At 39.3% G+C, this 18133-nt stretch overlaps 1 pseudogene; it reads right to left on the bottom strand.

Annotated features, from left to right (window-relative positions):
- Positions 1-2541: 2541 nt before the first annotated feature.
- LOC137775309 (small ribosomal subunit protein uS9m pseudogene) lies at positions 2542-3758 on the bottom strand (annotated as a pseudogene).
- Between the last annotated feature and the right edge of the window lie 14375 nt (positions 3759-18133).

Below are 18133 nucleotides of genomic sequence, written 5' to 3'. Positions count from 1 at the left end.
TCTCCCACCTCAGAGGCACGGCCCTGATGCCTGGCTGGAGCACCAAGAGCCTTTCGTCCACACGGCTCAGAGTAAAAGGGAGAAAAAATAGAAAGAAAGAAAGAAAGAGGCTATAATATAGTGAAGTAAAATAAAGCTATTGTAAAGCAAAGCTATACAGACAAAATCTCACCCAGAAGCATATACATATACACTCACAAAAAAAAGGAAAAGGGGAAAAATTAATATATCCTGCTCCCAAAGTCCACCTCCTGAATTTGGGATGATTCGTTGTCTATTCAGGTATTCAACAGATGCAGGCACATCAAGTTGTTTGTGGAGTTTTAATCCACTGCTTCTGAGGCTGCTGGGAGAGATTTCCCCTTCTCTTCCCTGTTCGCACAGCTCCTGGGGTTCAGCTTTGGATTTGGACCCGCCTCTGTGTGTAGGTCGCCTGAGGGCGTCTATTCCCCGCCCAGACAGAACGGGGTTAAAGGAGCCGCTGCTTCGGGGGCGCTGGCTCACTCAGGCCGCGGGGAGGGAGGGGTACGGAGGAGGCGGGGCGAGCCTGCGGCGTCAGAGGCCGGCGTGACGTTGCACCAGCCTGAGGCGCGCAGTGCATTCTCCCGGGGAATTTGTCCCTGGATCATGGGACCCTGGCAGTGGCGGGCTGCACCGGCTCCCGGGAGGGGCAGTGTGGAGAGTGACCTGTGCTCACACACAGGCTTTTTGGAGGCGGCAGCAGTAGCCCCAGCGTCTCACGCCCGTCTCTGGGGTCCGCGCTGATCGCCGCGGCTCGCGCCCTTCTCTGGAGTTCGTTTAGGCGGCGCTCTGAATCCCCTCTCCTCGCGCACCAGGAAACAAAGAGGCAAGAAAAAATCTCTTGCCTCTTCGGCAGCTGCAGACTTTTTCCCGGACTCCCTCCCGGCTAGCTGTGGTGCGCTAACACCTTCAGGCTGTGTTCACGCCGCCAGCCCCAGTCCTCTCCCTGCGATCCGACCGAAGCCCGAGCCTCAGCTCCCAGCCCCGCCTGCCCCGGCGGGGGAGCAGACAAGCCTCTCGGGCTGGTGAGCGCTGCTCGGCGCCGAGCCTCTGTGCGGGAGTCTCTCCGCTTTTTCCTCTGCGCCCGTTGCTGTGGGATCCGCGCTGTTAGCTGCGGCTCGCGCCCGTCTCTGAAGTTCGTTCAGGCGGCGCTCTGAATCCCCTCTCCTCGTGCACCAGGAAACAAAGAGGGAAGAAAAAGTCTCTTGCCTCTTTGGCAGCTGCAGACTTTTTCCCGGGCTCCCTCCCGGCTAGCTGTGGTGCACTAACCCCTTCAGGCGGTGTTCACGCCGCCAACCCCAGTCCTCTCCCTGCGATCCAACCGAAGCCCGAGCCTCAGCTCCCCTCAAATATATTTCTTAAACCAATTTGACACCAAAATTTACTTTTACTCATTAAGGTTATGAGCACAGACATTCTGGCATTCCAGCGTGTTCGAATTAAAAATGTAAATATCTCGGTCTCCAATTGCAGAGACCACTATGCCTGCAGAGGCCTGTACACTACAATGAATGGGTTTTTCAATTTGCATAATAAGATTGCGAAACTAACAGTTCTTATTTCTGCCAATTTTCCTGAACTCTTTCAAGTTAAAGAGATTTTGCTAAAAAACAAAAAAAGAGAAAAATCGTATTTACTACAATTTAAGGGAGCACTTGGAAATCTGATTTGGCAGGAACCTATAAAAGTCATAGACTAGAAATATACAAACATAGCAATATCTTTTTTTTTGTTGAATCTATAGATTTATAGGCATTTTTCAAATGAGAAACTTTAAATGAATTGTGGATTTCCAAACGTTAGCTATATGTGAAGTCTCTCCTTGATTGCTAATGATTGTTCCACTCCATATACAGTGAATACCGGTTTGCATGGATCCATCTCATCTAATTATTTTTTTATTTTTTAATTTTTTTCACTTATATGTAGAATCTTTAAAAAAAAAAAAAAAGAGTCAAACTCAGAAACAGAGAGTGGAATGGTGGCTGCCAGGGGCTGGGGGAGGGGATTGGCCTGTTGTCTTCCGCAGAGACTCGACTGAGCTCCTGACAAAGACGCTCCACGGACTTCATTCTTCTCAACAAGCACTCTCATCCCTCAGTTTTGAAAAATACGTTGTTAACAACTGCTATCTGGGAAAACGACAGAGTTAGGGGGAGTGAGTCCAAGTCCGTCCTGTCATTAAGTTAGCAGTGCGGCTCTGGTGGGTCAGATCTGTGGGGCTGGGCCTTTCCGTCCGCAAAAGGCGGTCTCTTGATTGGATTCTGCTGAATGCTCCTTTCAGGTCGAATATGCCAAGATTCTGAGTTATGCTTCTAAAGCTCTCTTCTGAAAAAGTTTTAAAAGTAAAGCAGCAGAACAAAGCTAAACAGTTTTAAGTAATTATTTTTAGAAGGTAACCTTTACGACATTGCATTTTAGAATAAATCATCTCACAACTCAAACGTCTGATGGTGCTGCTTCACCCTGGCCAGCAACTGTCTCCTGCGCGTCTGCCACATGCCAGGTGCACAGCGTCCCTCTCCTTTCCCGCCCAGAACACTCAGCGCTTCTTCCAGGTGAACTTCCTGAGGGCTCCCTCCTGGCCTGGCTTCTTCCGCTCTCTGACACGGGGATCAGCAGTAAGCAGTCCCGCTTGGCGCATCCACTCGACCTCGTCCTCGGTGACAAAGCTGCACAAGGCTCTCGCCGTCGCCAAGTGGATGACCTGCGCCTGCGCCGCCCGTCTGCCCCGCCCCCCGACACCGCGCAGGTCACGTGGTGTTCTCCAAGCCGGTAGAGGAAGTGGAAAAGGAACGTCAGCTGTTCTCTGTCCTGAGTCACCGGAAAGTAGAGCAGGTAGTCGACCCCATTTACTTCTATCCTCCCACTTCCACGGTCATAAACAGCCACTTCCGCCTTTGCAGTCTTTCTGTTACCTTGGACTGTGCTGAAGGCCATACCCTTCTCGTCATACTGCAAAGGGTCAATCAGCTGTTTTTTCGATTGAATGGTTACACTCCTGCGGAACCTGCTCACAAATTCTTCTTCAGCCGCGTCACACGGCAACACCAATAACCTTTCCAGCAGCCGAAGGAACTGTGCGTAATCCTGATCTGACAGTTTTTCCACTAACGTTTCTTCCAGTTCCTCCTTAATCAGCCATCTGCTGCCAGTCGGGTCTTTGGCTTTAGTTTTTTCTGAAAACAGACCTTTGGCTCGCAGCTGGTCTTGACGGTTTTCTACATCTAGTAGCTTTCCGTATGCTCCACGCATTAATGAATAACATGACTGTTTGCCAGTATAAAAGAGAAAATGAAATGGGCGGCCATCTTCTCCCCACTGGATTGCTCTTTGTTTTGGAAAAATCTCTTCAGGATGCTTCGTTATTGGCCGGGCTCGCTTCTCAATCAAACCACTGGGAAAAAGGTAAGCAATCGCTCTATCAATATCCTCTTGGGTAAAAGTTTCTGGATCTTCTCCCATCATGTTGGCTAAGTGTCTCTTTCCTATGTTGAATTCTTCAATCTGCTTTTTAGTAAAATCCACTGTGTAAGTTTACGTCTTAAGGCTGCAACGTTTTTCCTTGTTGTTACAACTGTAGTGTGTCTTAGCCTTAATATCTGGCATCCGGGACTTCTCTGCAGCTTAGCAGTCGCGGCTTTCCAGAGGCCCTGTCCCCGGGCAAAGCTAACCCTACCCGCAAGAAAGAGCCGGTACGAAGCGGCTACGCCGCAGGACACACGGACAGCCGCCATGTTGGCTGCGGGAGGCGCGGGCAGTAGGATGAAAAGCCATCTTATCTAATTATTACATGGCCACAATTTATCAACACTTACGCTTCCCTGTGCTCCCATTTCTCCACAATGACAGCTCTCATGTTGTTTCAAATTCCCTTGACTCTATATTTCATTCATTTCTTCTGCCCAAGTAGGCAAGGTATTGTCTCACCACTGCAGAGGAGCTAAATTGGGATGGTAAATATTCAACAAACTTAGACCTCATTAATAATACTAAAATGTTTTCCTTATAATTCTGTTTCAGTAATAAAAGTTTGAGAGATTAATAGTTAATAATAAATAGTAACATGACTATTTAATTAATATTAATATATGAATCACAGAGGACAATCCATTCTACCTAGGCTAAAATTATGACAATAACAAATAAGTGCACAATAAGGGGTCATTTACTTCCCTATATTATGAACTCTAAAATAGTCATCCTTCAAAGTATACTGTAAAGTACTCACATTTGGAAATGTAATCCTTGGAAAAGCCATGGCCTTGTACCATTCCTTCTTCTAATCCATAGATGAGACCTATGAAACCAGTTGACATGTTTTCATAATAACGTATTTTTAAATTACCCCTTGTCTTCTCTCTTTTGTGTATTAAGTATTCTCGTTTGTCTTTCAGTCAGAATCCAAAAATTATTCACCTTGATGTCATTCAAACCTTACCAAGGAGTGCTTTATCATATCCCAAAGAGACAAGCAAAGGAGCAATTATTCATACACAATAGGTGTTGTACAGGGAAGCACTAATTGTTATGTAAAGTACCCACCTCTTTCCTGACAAAGCAATGTCCTAAGCAGCTGTGGAATATAGCACATACTATTTAAACGTATTTACCCCAGAATTTCATTTCACCACATAACAATAAAAAAAACTTAAATCATATGTCACTACAACTTTGATTGCATGTATACTTTCTTTTACTAATAATTCATCTCAAAGTTCATTGCTTAAGGTTGGAATAATGGGGACAAAGCTGAGGAATTAAATGAAAAGCAGAATTCTACCTGATAGTATTATCAGCTGTAGATATTGCTTTGAACTTTTCTCAGTACAAAACATTGGATCATAAAAAGCATCTCCAGGTTAGGAATCAGTTTCAAAATACTACCAAACATCATCCATCTGTATTCAGTTAAACCAAACGTTAAACACTAAATGATATATAGTATTCAAGAGAAATAAGACACCACTTTTCGACAAAAAGAAAAATGTGCATAAAATCGAATGTTACGTTTCATTAGTTCATGTTCTTTGCAGTCATCAATTGATCTTTTGTAAAAACTAATAAAGTATGAACTGAAAAGAATATCAAACATTCTTAGGAACAATAGTGACATGTTCAGTAAATAAAATTGCTTTAGGTGGTTTTTCTGAATATATTCACAGAAAGAGTGGCCCGAGCTCATTTGTTGCCAGTGGGCTGTATGATACAGGAGCTGTCATACGTTGCATAGTTTTTCAAATTCATGGACTTCTAATAAGATTGTAACCTTCAAACAACATTTAAAATAAATTCCACTTTTCCCACAATTTATCATTTTCTAGAAAATGTATAGTCACACAAAAAGGATTTTATTAGAAGGGTTCAGTTGAAATAGAGATGTTGTAGACTTTGGGAGAAGAAGAAAAAGGCCAACTTTGAAATAATAATAATATCCCTCAGGTCAGGCATTGCCTGTCAGTTAATGAATAACTGGGTTAGAGAACCCCAAGGCAAAGCCTATTCCTTAAATAGCATCGTGTATAGCTGATAAGCGTTTTCATATTGACATTTTCTGTAGTTTCCCACTGGTCTCTTTTTAAAGCTATGGTTCCTATTGATCCACATCCCTATGTTCCCTTTTAGATGTTCTTCTCAAGAAATATGCTTTCATAGATTTGTAAATGTGTGCACAAAGAGAAAAACATGACCTCAGGAAAATATCATGGGGCAACAGTAATAGGTCTTATGCAAGATGTCTGCCATTCTCTGGAGAATGAAGATTGAATGTGGAGAGGGTAGGGAGAGATGCAGTAAGTCTGCATTTCTAAACCCATAATTAAAGAGGATATGTTTCACAAATAATGGCATTTTTAAACCTTCCTGTATTATTTCTTAAAAAGGATTGGGGGTTAATTGAATGTGGGGCTTTGGGCCCCATGCCAGCTGTTCTCATTATCATATTTTCATATTTTAAATTAGTTGCAAAGAGTTACAAGCAAGCTTTCTCCAAATATTTGGAACACTTTACCATGGGGGCTAATTAATTGGTAAAATCTGGAAGCCACTAAAGAAGCTGGTGGTCTAGTATAATTTAAAATCGTTCTAAACTCCTCATATTCTAAAATATGAGAATTATATATGTAAAAGGAAGTTCTTAGGTTATTGCAGCTAGATACTCATTTTCAGAAGGGCAAGTTGAGCTGCAGAGTGATTGACTTCCCTAAGGTTAGAAATGCAAATATACGACTCAAAGAAATTCACAGATACCAGTCGGTAGAGGGATTGTTTGTGCATTATTGTTAAAAGTTCAAATCATTTTTTAAGACTCAAAGATAGGATCTGGTTGGAAGGTAAATGCCCATTACCTAAGACCTTACTCTTTATGCACAGAAGCAAAGGTAATGAGCAAAGTAAAAGGATTAGACATGTCCAAAAATGGCCCCGGGGTGTGGGGACAGGAAGACTTATACACAGATTTTTTTTTTTAATTAATTAATTTATTTATGGCTGTGTTGGGTCTTCGTTTCTGTGCAAGGGCTTTCTCTAGTTGTGGCAATTGGGGGCCACTCTTCATTGCGGGGCGCGGGCCTCTCAATATCGCAGCCTCTCTTGTTGCGGAGCACAGGCTCCAGACGCGCAGGCTCAGTAATTGTGGCTCACCGGCCTAGTTGCTCCGTGGCATGTGGGATCTTCCCAGACCAGGGCTCAAACCCGTGTCCCCTGCATTAGCAGGCAGATTCTCAACCACTGCGCCACCAGGGAAGCCCCTTATACACTGATTTTTAAGCTGGTTAGGAATATCCTTTTTACCAGACCATTGTTTCCCACAATACGTCCCATCTCAACTGTTGCCTTGAGGTATCTGGCAAATAATCCATCAAATAATACATACATATGTAAATATATAAATGCATATGCACATACACATACATAAACAAATAAATAGATATTTTAAATATGTTTATAAACCCATACTCAAATGAGTTTAAGAATGCTACCCCTTCTAGGAGATTGCCACTGAATTATTAATGAAAACCTCTGAGAATTCCTGCAGTTTTAAAGCCTTTGTGAACTCAGAAAAAAAGAACCTCCCCTCCTCCTCCAGGCCTGTATACACATATTTTAATCTGTTGTACTTACTGTTTCTTTAGCTTATGCTGACCTGGGAACGCTTTTTGTTATATCCATAATCATTCTGTAGAAATAGTGTCCAAAAAAACATATTTGGGAAAATAATGTCTTAAGTGTTCACCTTCATGCATAGAACAATTTGGGATGGAGAAATGAAGAGATAAAATGAACAAATGCAATGAACACCATACATTCTGCTTCTTTCTTCCGTATTAGCCCTTCTCAGCAAGCAATTCCCTTTTTTTAAAAAATTATTTTATTTCATTTATTTTTGGCTGCATTGGGTCTTCGTTGCTGTGCGCTGGCTTTCTCTAGTTGTGGCGAGTGGGGGCTACTCTTCGTTGTGGTGCACGGGCTTCTCATTGCAGTGGCTTCTCTTGTTGTGGAGCATGGGCTCTGGGCACGTGGGCTTCAGTAGTTGTGGCACGTGGGCTCAGTAGTTGTGGCTCGCAGGCTCTAGAGCGCAGGCTCAGTAGTTGTGGCACACGGGCTTAGTTGCTCCGTGGCATGTAGGATCTTCCCGGACCAGGGCTTGAACCCGTGTCCCCTGCATTGGCAGGCGGATTCTTAACCACTGCACCACCAGGGAAGTCCACAATTCTCTTTTTTGAGAGATCCCATCAGCTGGTTCAGAAACCTCTCTTAGATTTTGCTCACTCTACACTGCCTAGGAGGCGGTATAGCGCAACAATTAGTGTGGACAAAGAGAAAAGCCAACGTGGCTGGCTGATAGAATTGCATTTCTAAGCCTTGAGTTGAAATGAGTTGAAGGTTGAAGTGTATGTATACAGTTTTTAGAGATTGCCTTGTGCCCTACACAATTTAAAGTAATTGTAGAAAAGATTGTTTCTACAATTCATAGAAAAGATGGTTGTGACGATTAAATGAGATACTACATGCAATGTTCTTAGCACCAATGCCTTACACAAAACACTCATTAACTGTTTGGGCTGATAATAGGAATGTCCATTCACAAGCTAAGGTGCCGAACATAGTCAATTTTTCCATTTTCATTAAAACAATTCCATTTCTTTCTTGACACCCCCACCCCACCCCAATACCAATCTGCCAGGATGACAGGGCATTTGACTTCACTTGATATCCATGGTTTAGTTTCCATTGTGTTGCCCAGTCCCAAAGTTTAATCCTATTCAGATGCTTGGGAGGGAGTTCAGCAGCTGAAGGCATCTGGTGCTTGGTTTGCCTTTCACACAGGCTGCTATTTAAATATCCATTATTCTATTTCTCCATGCTCCTTCAATTCCAGTGATTCTAGTGAAGCTTCTATATAGTCCATGGGACTTGGACATGACTATATCACTACCTACATGCCAAATATAGGACATGGGAATCCCATCTGGCCTGCCATATCTTATACTCATCACTTGGGTCTTTCCACTTCCATTGTACCATCACTGGGCAGCAGGCTACAAGAACCAGTAACTCTCAGGACTCCCAAATGTCTCAGTCTGTCTCTGCTCTTTTTTTCTCTCTCTTTCTTCATAGACAGGGGGAAAAAAATCTCTTGCTAATTAATCTGTTGGAGACTGATTTCTATCCTCCCAGTTTCCTGCCAGGATAGTTTTTCCATGTCTACGACTTTTCTCTGGTGTTTGAAACCAAAATAATAAAATAGGGAAACTTAAAAGTAAAGTTGATTTTCTACCCTGCCTCCTCCCAACGTATTATCCTACCCGAATTATTTGTCCTAATTATTCTGGGAAGGTGCTGATATAATCAGAAACTCTTTGGAGCTTTGACTAGTTCTAACCCAGACATACCTTTGCTCTCAACTACGCAGAGATAAGTTCTATCCAGTCCTCTAGCCTTGTCCAAGCTCCTACTCAGCTCTTTCTGTTTACCTATTTATCTACTCGCTTCATCCCTACTGGACTGTGTTCTTTTTCAATCCTGGAATTATCTTCCCACTTCACTTCACCCTTAGGTTTCTTGTTCTGTTGTCATTATTCATCTCTTGGTGGGAAGTACCAATCAGCCCTGACAGAAGAGTTCCATGGGGCTAAAGATGACTGCAGCTATCTCATAAAATGGAGCACCAGAGAAAACAAAAATGAGGTATCATGTAGAGATAAAAACACAGAGGAAAGCTAGAAAGTATAGTCCAGGTAGGTTTCCAAAATGAACTAGGCCAAATGAGCATATGACAAGCTAGGAAGGATAGGGAATCAGGGTCCCAGAGCTGAGAAAAGAAGATACAGGAGTGGACATGAATAAGCAGGTCATAACTTGAGCCAACTTTCTAAGACAAAGTGCGACGTCCAACATTAATTTTTATGTTCCAGTCACTGCATGTTTTATGGGCGGGGGCCTCCTTAGTTTCAATGTGTTTAAAAATGGTGATTAGGCATTAAATCTGTGCTAAAGTTCATATCAGTGCAATAAGAAATGTCACCTACTACCAAAGGAAAATGCAAAAGATGATCCCAGACGTTGTAGGCAGGTATTTGCTTTTTCCCTCATACAATGCCCTGAGTTTGTTTATCCACTTTAATATACCACCGTCACATCCAGTGTTAGCAGCTTATGTGAGGTGGGTCTTACAGAGTCTGAAAACTCATCCTGGTGGTGGAGTTTAGCCTATTTGTATAATATAGCCCAAGTAGTTATTTTTATACCCAGATATTTATAACTCTTGCTATTAATAAATTTTACAAGCTGCAGAATAACAGGAAGGAGCTAAAACCATAGTTCTACAAAGTCCCTCTTGTTTATTTATTCAGCATTCTGGATTTGGTGCCTAGAAGTTAACCTTCAGGAATCCACCTTATAGAAAGGCACATTTACCTTTACACAGACTAAATGCCAAGGGATAAAGTATGACATTTTCATGAAAGTGACAGCAATCTCCAGGCTGATGTGAGAGATATGATGAACAAATTTTATCATCATTTTGCTCTAAATGGTTTTGCTTTTCCTTTTATTTTTGTTTCTTGACTGTTAGGTGATTAGAAAAAACTTCTTTGTGCCTTAGGGCATCCTTATACACCTGGTCTTTATCACAAAGAATTGTACCTCATTGATATAATTAGGTTTAAAGAAAACAAATTGCTATTTGTTTTCTATTTAGCCCATCTGGAATTTATTTGATTGGTTGATTTGATATGTTTTTTCCCTTTTTATTTCACATTAACTGAGGTTTTGTTTTTTTTTTTTAAATATTCTATTTTATTTCCTCTTGGTTTTTAGTTATGCATGTTTGTTATATTATTTAGTGGTAGTCTAGGACTTGTAATATGAATTCTTAACTTACAACAGTGTACTAAGAGTTATGCATTCATTTGTAATGGAAGAACCTAACAATAGTATTCTTTCACTTACCCTGGTCCCATATTTTGAGCTAATTTTGTCTCACATTGTACTTCTACATATCTTATAAAAAGCCACAATTTATATTTTTGACTTAAGAAATGAAGTTAAAAAAATTAAGACAGAAGAAAAATGTGTTTTATATGTATTGATATATTTTCCATTTGTGATACAGTTCATTGTTTTGTGTAACTCTATTTAACTTCATTTTCCTTTGATTTAAATTTCTTTAATATGTCTTATAGAGTTCTATTGGTGAAAAGTTCTCTCAGCTTTTGTTTTTATCTGAAAATATCTCTCTTTTCCTTTCATTATGTCTGTGCTGTACAGATAATTCTAGATTGACAGTTTCTCTTTCTTTCAGTACTTTAAAGAAGGCTTTTGCTTTGTTCTAGTTTGCTCTATTTCTAATAAATAAATGATCATTAAAAAAAAAAAAATGATCATGCTAATTGTTGATTCTCTGTATATTGTACGTTTATTTTAATTCTCTGGCTGTATTTAAGCTTTTATCTCTTTTATTTTCAAGCAATGTAACTACAATATCCCATGCATTTTTTAATATAATTAAGACTTGGGGACAATGAGCCTTTCGGATCTTTGAATTGAAAATTTTCCACAAATATGAAAAAATTTCAGCCATTAATTATTTAAATATATTTCTTTTTCAATTTCTCTTCTCCTAAAACTTAAATTAATTGTTTGACCACATAATATTGTCCATAGGTCACTGAGGCTTTGTTTATTTTTTTAACCATCTTTCTTTCTGTGCTTTTAGTTTGGATGCTTGCTTGAATTCTACTTCCATGGACTGTATGTATTTCATAAACTGCCTTTTTTTTTTTTTTTTTTTTAAATTATTTATTTATTTATTTATGGCTGTGTTGGGTCTTCGTTTCTGTGCGAGGGCTTTCTCTAGTTGCGGCAAGTGGGGGCCACTCTTCATCACGGTGCGCGGGCCTCTCATTATCGCGGCCTTTCTTGTTGCCGAGCACAGGCTCCAGACGCGCAGGCTCAGTAGTTGTGGCTCACGGGCCTAGTTGCTCCGTGGCATGTGGGATCTTCCCAGACCAGGGCTTGAACCCGTGTCCCCTGCATTGGCAGGCAGATTCTCAACCACTGCGCCACCAGGGAAGCCCCATAAACTGCCTTTAAACAGAAAACCTGGATGATTACGGGCCATACTTTGTGTCTTTCCCTTCTCTCAGAAATTAGTCATACATTGCCTATTGTCCAATGGCTGAAAAGAACTGTGTAGTAATGGATCAAACTATGCAAATATCATCTTACAATTCTATAGATGGGAAGTCCAGTACAGGAATCACTGGGCTAAAATCAAGATGATGACATGGCTGTGTTTCTTCTTGAAACTGTAGTATTTCTTATCTTTTCCAGCGTCTAGAGGCTGCACAAAATCCTTGACTCACAGCTCCCTTTCTTCATCTTCAAATCCAGCAAGTGCAGGTCAGCTCCTTGTCACCTCATGTCTCTCTTCTTTTTTCTTCTACCTCATCATGTTGACCCATTGGAGAAAGTTTCTCCACATTTACGAACTCATGTAATTAGATCAGGCCCACTCTGATAATCCAGGATAATCTTCCGTCTCAAGGTAACTTTAATCACCTGTATCTGTATCTTTATAATTGCAACTGCCAAGTTTTAGATATCAGTAACATTCGCAGGTCCTGGTAATTAGGGCATGGACATCTTTAGGCTCATTATTCTGGACCTCAAAAATATATATGTCCATTCATGTGTAAAATACATTTACTTCCTCCCAAGGTCCCAAAATGTCTCACCCACTACAGCATCAACTCAAATTTCCAAATCACAACTAAATCTAAGGAACTCAAAAGTCCTAATTCTCATTGTCTGTAATATCCAAATTAGGAATGGGTGAGACTTTGGGTGCGATCCATTCTGGGGCACAATTCCTCTCCATCCGTTGGACTGTGAAACTAAAGAAATAAGTTTTCTGTCCCAAATACAATGATGGGACAGGACCGTGATAACAGTTATAGACATGCTGGTTCAAAAAGGGAGACAAAGAAAAAGCAGAAAAAGTTCACAATTGATTTAAAAATCTACCAGGCAAATTCCATTACGTTTCAAAATTTGGAATAACCCTCTATGGGCTTGAAATTCTCTTTTCTGGGTTTGAAACTCTGCTCTCTAGGTTCATGTCTCTGCTCTCTAAGATGTCCTTCCTTTTCCACTTGCAGCTGAGTAGCTTTATTAGGCTGTTACCTGCCTGTAGAATTTTGGAGAATCTGGCAACTTTTTTCACTTACTAATGTTTCTTTCCTTTTGGTGCAAGGTGGTAGTATTTCTGATGATATACAATTCTCAAGAACTTTCTGGATCTCCCATGTACATCATGGGGATTCACTCGATTAGATAAGGGACTCATCCACTGAACTTTCCTAGATAATTCCCTCTCTATTTTTGGTTTCTTCTGAGATGACTGAGAGGACCTATGAGTCACACCATTAATCTCTTCAAAGAGCCATTTGTGTGAATAAATACTCTGACTTTTTGATTTTTCAAAATCATTAAGGAAAAGTTGAACAAAGCCTTGGCTTTTTCTTAAGAGTATTCTTTTTCTTTTCTGATAGGACGTCTTTTAACTTTAGCATCTTCTGCATCTGGGTGGGCTGAGAAATTCCCAAATCACCAAGTCCTGGTTGCATTTTAATAGTTTTACCCTCACTTTATTTCTGTCATCATGAATTTTACTATAAGCAGCAAGAAAGAAAACATGACCTGCCTTTAACCCTTTGCTTGGAAATCTCAGCTAACTAGCATTAATTCATTGCTTAAAAATCCTTCAGGACACAATTCCACTAAGTTTTCTGCCACTATCTAACAAGTATCCTCTTTCCTCCAGGTTCCAATAACATATTCCTTACTTCCTTCTGAGATTTCACCAGAAATGCTTTAATGTCCATGAAACTGACCGTCATTTCATGATTATTTAAGCTTCCTCTAGAACGATTTATGTTTTCTCTGTAATGCTTCTCACTTTCTTTTGAATCCTCACCAGCTGCCATTAATGTCCACATTTCTACCAACGGTCTGTTCAAGGCCATCTAAGCTTTTTCTATCATGTTCCACAACATTTTCCCAGCCTCTGCCCACTGCCTAATTCCAAAGCCAGTTTGCATTTTTAGGTGTTTGTTACAGCAGCACTCTTCTCCCAGGTATCAAATTCTGTATTAGCATTCTACTGCTACTGTAACAAATTATTACTTTCTTAGTGGCTTAAGCAGTACAAATGTATTATTGTACAGTTCTCCAGGTCAGAAGTCTGACATGCGTCTCTCTGGACTAACATCCACAAATCAGCAGGCCTGCGTTTCTTTGTCGAGGTCTAGGGGGACAATCCATTACCTTGCCTTTTCCAGCATTCCTAGAGGTTGCCAGCATCTCTTGGTTCATAGCTCCTCTCCTTCACCCTCCAAGAATCAACAATAGGTTGTGTCTTTCTTGCATCACATCTCTCTTCCTTCTCCTTCTGTCTCATCTCTCTAACCCAGCTTAGAAAGTTCTCCACATTTAAGGATTCATATAATTAGATTGGGCCCACCAGATAATCCAAAAGGATAATATTCTTACTCAAGGTGCACATCTTGATCTGTTCACATCTGCAAATCCCCTTCTTGTCATGTAAGGTTACATATTTACAGCTTCTGGGGCTTAGGGTCTGGATATCTTTATGGAACCATTATTCTGCCTATCACAACTTGTTTCCTAATATTTCTGTGACTTTTATAGTTATTTGCAGCAGAAGAGCTGGTCTGTTACTAGGTATTCCATCATGACCATCATGTAAAGGAAGAAAAGAAATTTGTGAGATAGTTTTATGTGACATAAAACTAAACTCATGGTTTGAAAATTAAAGACATTATTTTAGTTTTAAAAGGAATGCTTTGTCCTTATAGTCAAATATAATTTCATTTCACTTGTTTATCATTTTACATATTTGGATATTATCTTGAGAATGTTATATTTTATAAATTTGAAAAACATATATGTTAATATATCTCACTTCATCAACAAAGACTGAAATAATGAGAATCCAAAAATGTAAAAGTCTTTAAAGTTAGCATAATTCCAAAGCAGAGGAATAAGGAATGATTATAAGCTATGTTTATGTTGATGCTACATGACATTATTCTGTATACCAATAGACAGAGATATTCACCATTTTTGTCATGATCTGTTTTGAATTGCATAAGTTTTAAATTATGCAAAGACTTCTGCAAGGCAGACTTTTGAATAAAATGTAACTGCCTCATACGAGTAAAACATTTTTTATCAAGATGTTACAGAAAACATCTGAAACATAAAGTTAAACATAAATAAAATGTAAAATTATTTTATAAAGTCATAACAAATTTTTGCATTGAAACTGTTTCAAGTGTTTGATTAGTGAATTGGAGTAGAGGGAAAGAAGCAAAAACTCCTTAAGAAACATGTGGAAAGGTAGAGAAGAGAAGCTAATATAAAAGTTTGCATTGGCTAAAAAGTTAGGAAATGTTAGCACATTAATACCTACATATGTCTAAAAGATATGTACAAGATAGCAAAGGGCAGAAATATACAAGTATCAGTCCAATTAGTGGTGGAGTTAAAACATATTTTCTTATATTGAAAAAGCTAAATGAACTTGGAAAATCATCATGAAATAACAAAAATAGAAAGCCTTATTTATATTAAACATATAGCATAATTTCTGTCCAAAAATATTCTGGAATTATTCTTAATGATATTTGCAGACATTAAGGTGTTTTACTAAATTACTGAATAAATATCATACTCTGGATTTTTAGAAATTGTAAATGAAGTAGTAGGAGTGGCAGAAGGCAAGAGGATAAACTATTAATTGTTGGCCTTGACGTGTAGTTAATAATGCTTTATTTAAGTATGTAGAGTTTTATGATTTACAAAATATGTTCATAATCCTTTTTTTAAAACACCTTTATGAGCTAGCAAAGGAAAGAAACAGCTTAGTAGGAATTAAAGTTTACAGAGGACTGTTTTTCTTTGCTTCCAGTTCCATTTTAAACTTTTAATTCTTTGCTTTCAAATTCTGATACTATTTGACAGAAGGAAAACTGAAGGAAATGTTCCTTGCCCTACTTTGTAAAATGATGCAAGGATAGAATCAGAAATGTGCTTAACATAACTAATCAAATGAATACAAAAGCAACAAAGAACAGAACATGTCAGTTTTACTGAGCAGCATATCTTGTGGAATCAAGGTACGGCAGGTAAAATTTATGACAAACTTGTCTATGTATACCAAAGAAATCTCTTACCTGTGTTAAACTTGAGACCACCTAAACACTTAAGATATTGTAGAATTCAATTTCAGATTTTAATTAAGAAGCTCAATGTTTTCCTTCGAAGTCTCTGCTAGCAAGCTATGTAACTCCTCAGAGAGTGACTGGATTATGTATTTTTGGAGAACAGGGATAAAGGATATAATGTGTAAAATAAGTTAACCTAGTTACAATTACTTGGGTTAAATCCATGAACCCATGCTATATTTTAGCAGAGCCGATTCTCCAGGAAATTTTAATCTGACGAAGTTCCTCTAAGGAATTCTCCTTATCCTGGGTTTGATCCAGATTTAGGAAAGGAGCTGTATTTTATCTTTCCTCTTGCTTTTTTTCCCCATTCTTGCTACAAATTTTCGTATAAGTAATGATCATGGCTATACAATGAAGCTTTTGGTGTTGAAATAGTTCAAAGGGCCATGATTGGGAAGTTGGAAAGAGGAAGAGGTGATAGCTCCATGTAATGTCATAAAACATCATAAACACCATAATGTGAGGCTCTGAGAAGAATGATACTGAAAGATTCCTCTTCCCTCAACACCTCCTGCTGGCCCCTCATGAGAGGACTTGTCTTATTACAGTAGCATTTGATTTCAGACCAATTTCCATTTTAAGAGGAGGAAATAAATAAAAATCTTTTTAAAAAGTAAAGAAAAATTAATATTTAAGTGTATATTCCCATATGTTGGGAAAATATACTTTGATGTCACGGCGAAGTGATCTCAATAAAATCATTCAATTTGGGGAGTGTTCCATCCTGCTCAGATAGCAAACCAGGTAGGGATTTGTGTCCCTTTCACCGAAAGATTTCACTACAGGATCAGAGAGAGTGTTTCTACCAAGTTTCCTAAACATGCACATTAAAAAACAAGACTAAAACTTCCATTACACTGGATACTTTAATCCAAATTCAGTCTACATCATCACATGTGTTTGTTTGTTTGTTTTTCCAGCAAGAGTGCAGCAAATTGAATATCCTGTTGACATTATGTCAATATATTTTAACTTGTGCTCTTTGGGAAAAGACAAAAATTTTTTAAAAATTATTTTTACTTATCTTTAAATATATAATATATCCAAATGAAATAATGTTAATATTCATACAAGAACCTAAATCATGATAAAAAGTTACTAATTTAAAAATTACCCATTTCCTGAGTTTACTGAATTTGCAATATAAAGTTATTCTGTCCTTAACTCTGAGATCAGCTTCTTTATGATGGCTTCATGCAAATGGAGGTACATTCATATCTTTGCTGTGTCATCACTAATTTAAAATATTTATGGGCTTATTTATTGGTACTATACTAAAACCTGAACACAATATGTGTATATATATATATATATATATATATATATATATATATATACACACACACACACACATATATATATAAAATGTATCCTTATGCATAAACTTATAAACAGAATTTTTAATGTAAAAAAAGTAAAGTAAATAAATCTCACCAAATGACACTATAAAGAGCTGTTCAGAATCATAAAATTCTACATATATACCTCTGCTGATGACTGCACATAAGACCTTATTCTAGATTTAACATATACCTTTCTTTGGTACTGAGATCATCCAAACAATACATGGTACTATAGTCAGGTAGTTCAGAGAATCAAGCTCTGAAGTGAAGCAGCCGAGAATAACCAACCACACAACAGGAGGCTCTAGTGGCAGCACTGCTTTCATCACTCAGCAGTGAGGATGGTCGGGTTCGAATGCAAGAAGCTTCACCTCTACTACATCAACTCAGCTAGCTGCTTTTTTAACTGTACTTGAAAGGAAAAATACTGCCCCCTACCCCAACCCAAATGAGACCACCTCTTCACTTTGATCAAGTCTATATCTAAGCATCCTTTGACTTTACCTGATTGAAGGATCCTAGTGAGGAGTCCAGCCCCAGGCCAGAATTCTGTGTGTGATTTTTCAGGCCCAACCACGGGCAATTACAAAGGCTTTACCTGGCAGACCTCACAGGGGAAAGCTTCCCTTTCCACACCTGACTTGGTGGATAAGCAGCAAACTGCAGTCTCTGAAGGGAGTTGCAGTCAAGGACTCAGGCACCCCTGGCTGGCCTTGCTCATATTCATATCTGCATTCTTGGTCCAGACACCTTCGTTCAGAGCCCACTTTATCTGAGTACTTAGCAGAGGCCTGCCTCAGGCACCTCTTCTGAAATCTCCTTATTGGAGGAAAGGGGGGATGGGAAACCTGAAGACAGTTTTCTTCACTCTGAGTCAGAACTCAGTACTTCTCCACTCCTAGCTCTTTCTCCTCGCCCTCCCTTCTCCCCCACTAGCTTCATGCAACTGCAGGA

The sequence above is a fragment of the Eschrichtius robustus genome, chromosome 13 (genome assembly GCF_028021215.1).
Source record: "Eschrichtius robustus isolate mEscRob2 chromosome 13, mEscRob2.pri, whole genome shotgun sequence".
NCBI classification, from domain to species: Eukaryota; Metazoa; Chordata; class Mammalia; order Artiodactyla; family Eschrichtiidae; genus Eschrichtius; species Eschrichtius robustus.
Note: the sequence above shows the minus strand (reverse complement) of the source record. Positions and strands in the feature narration are given on the sequence as shown.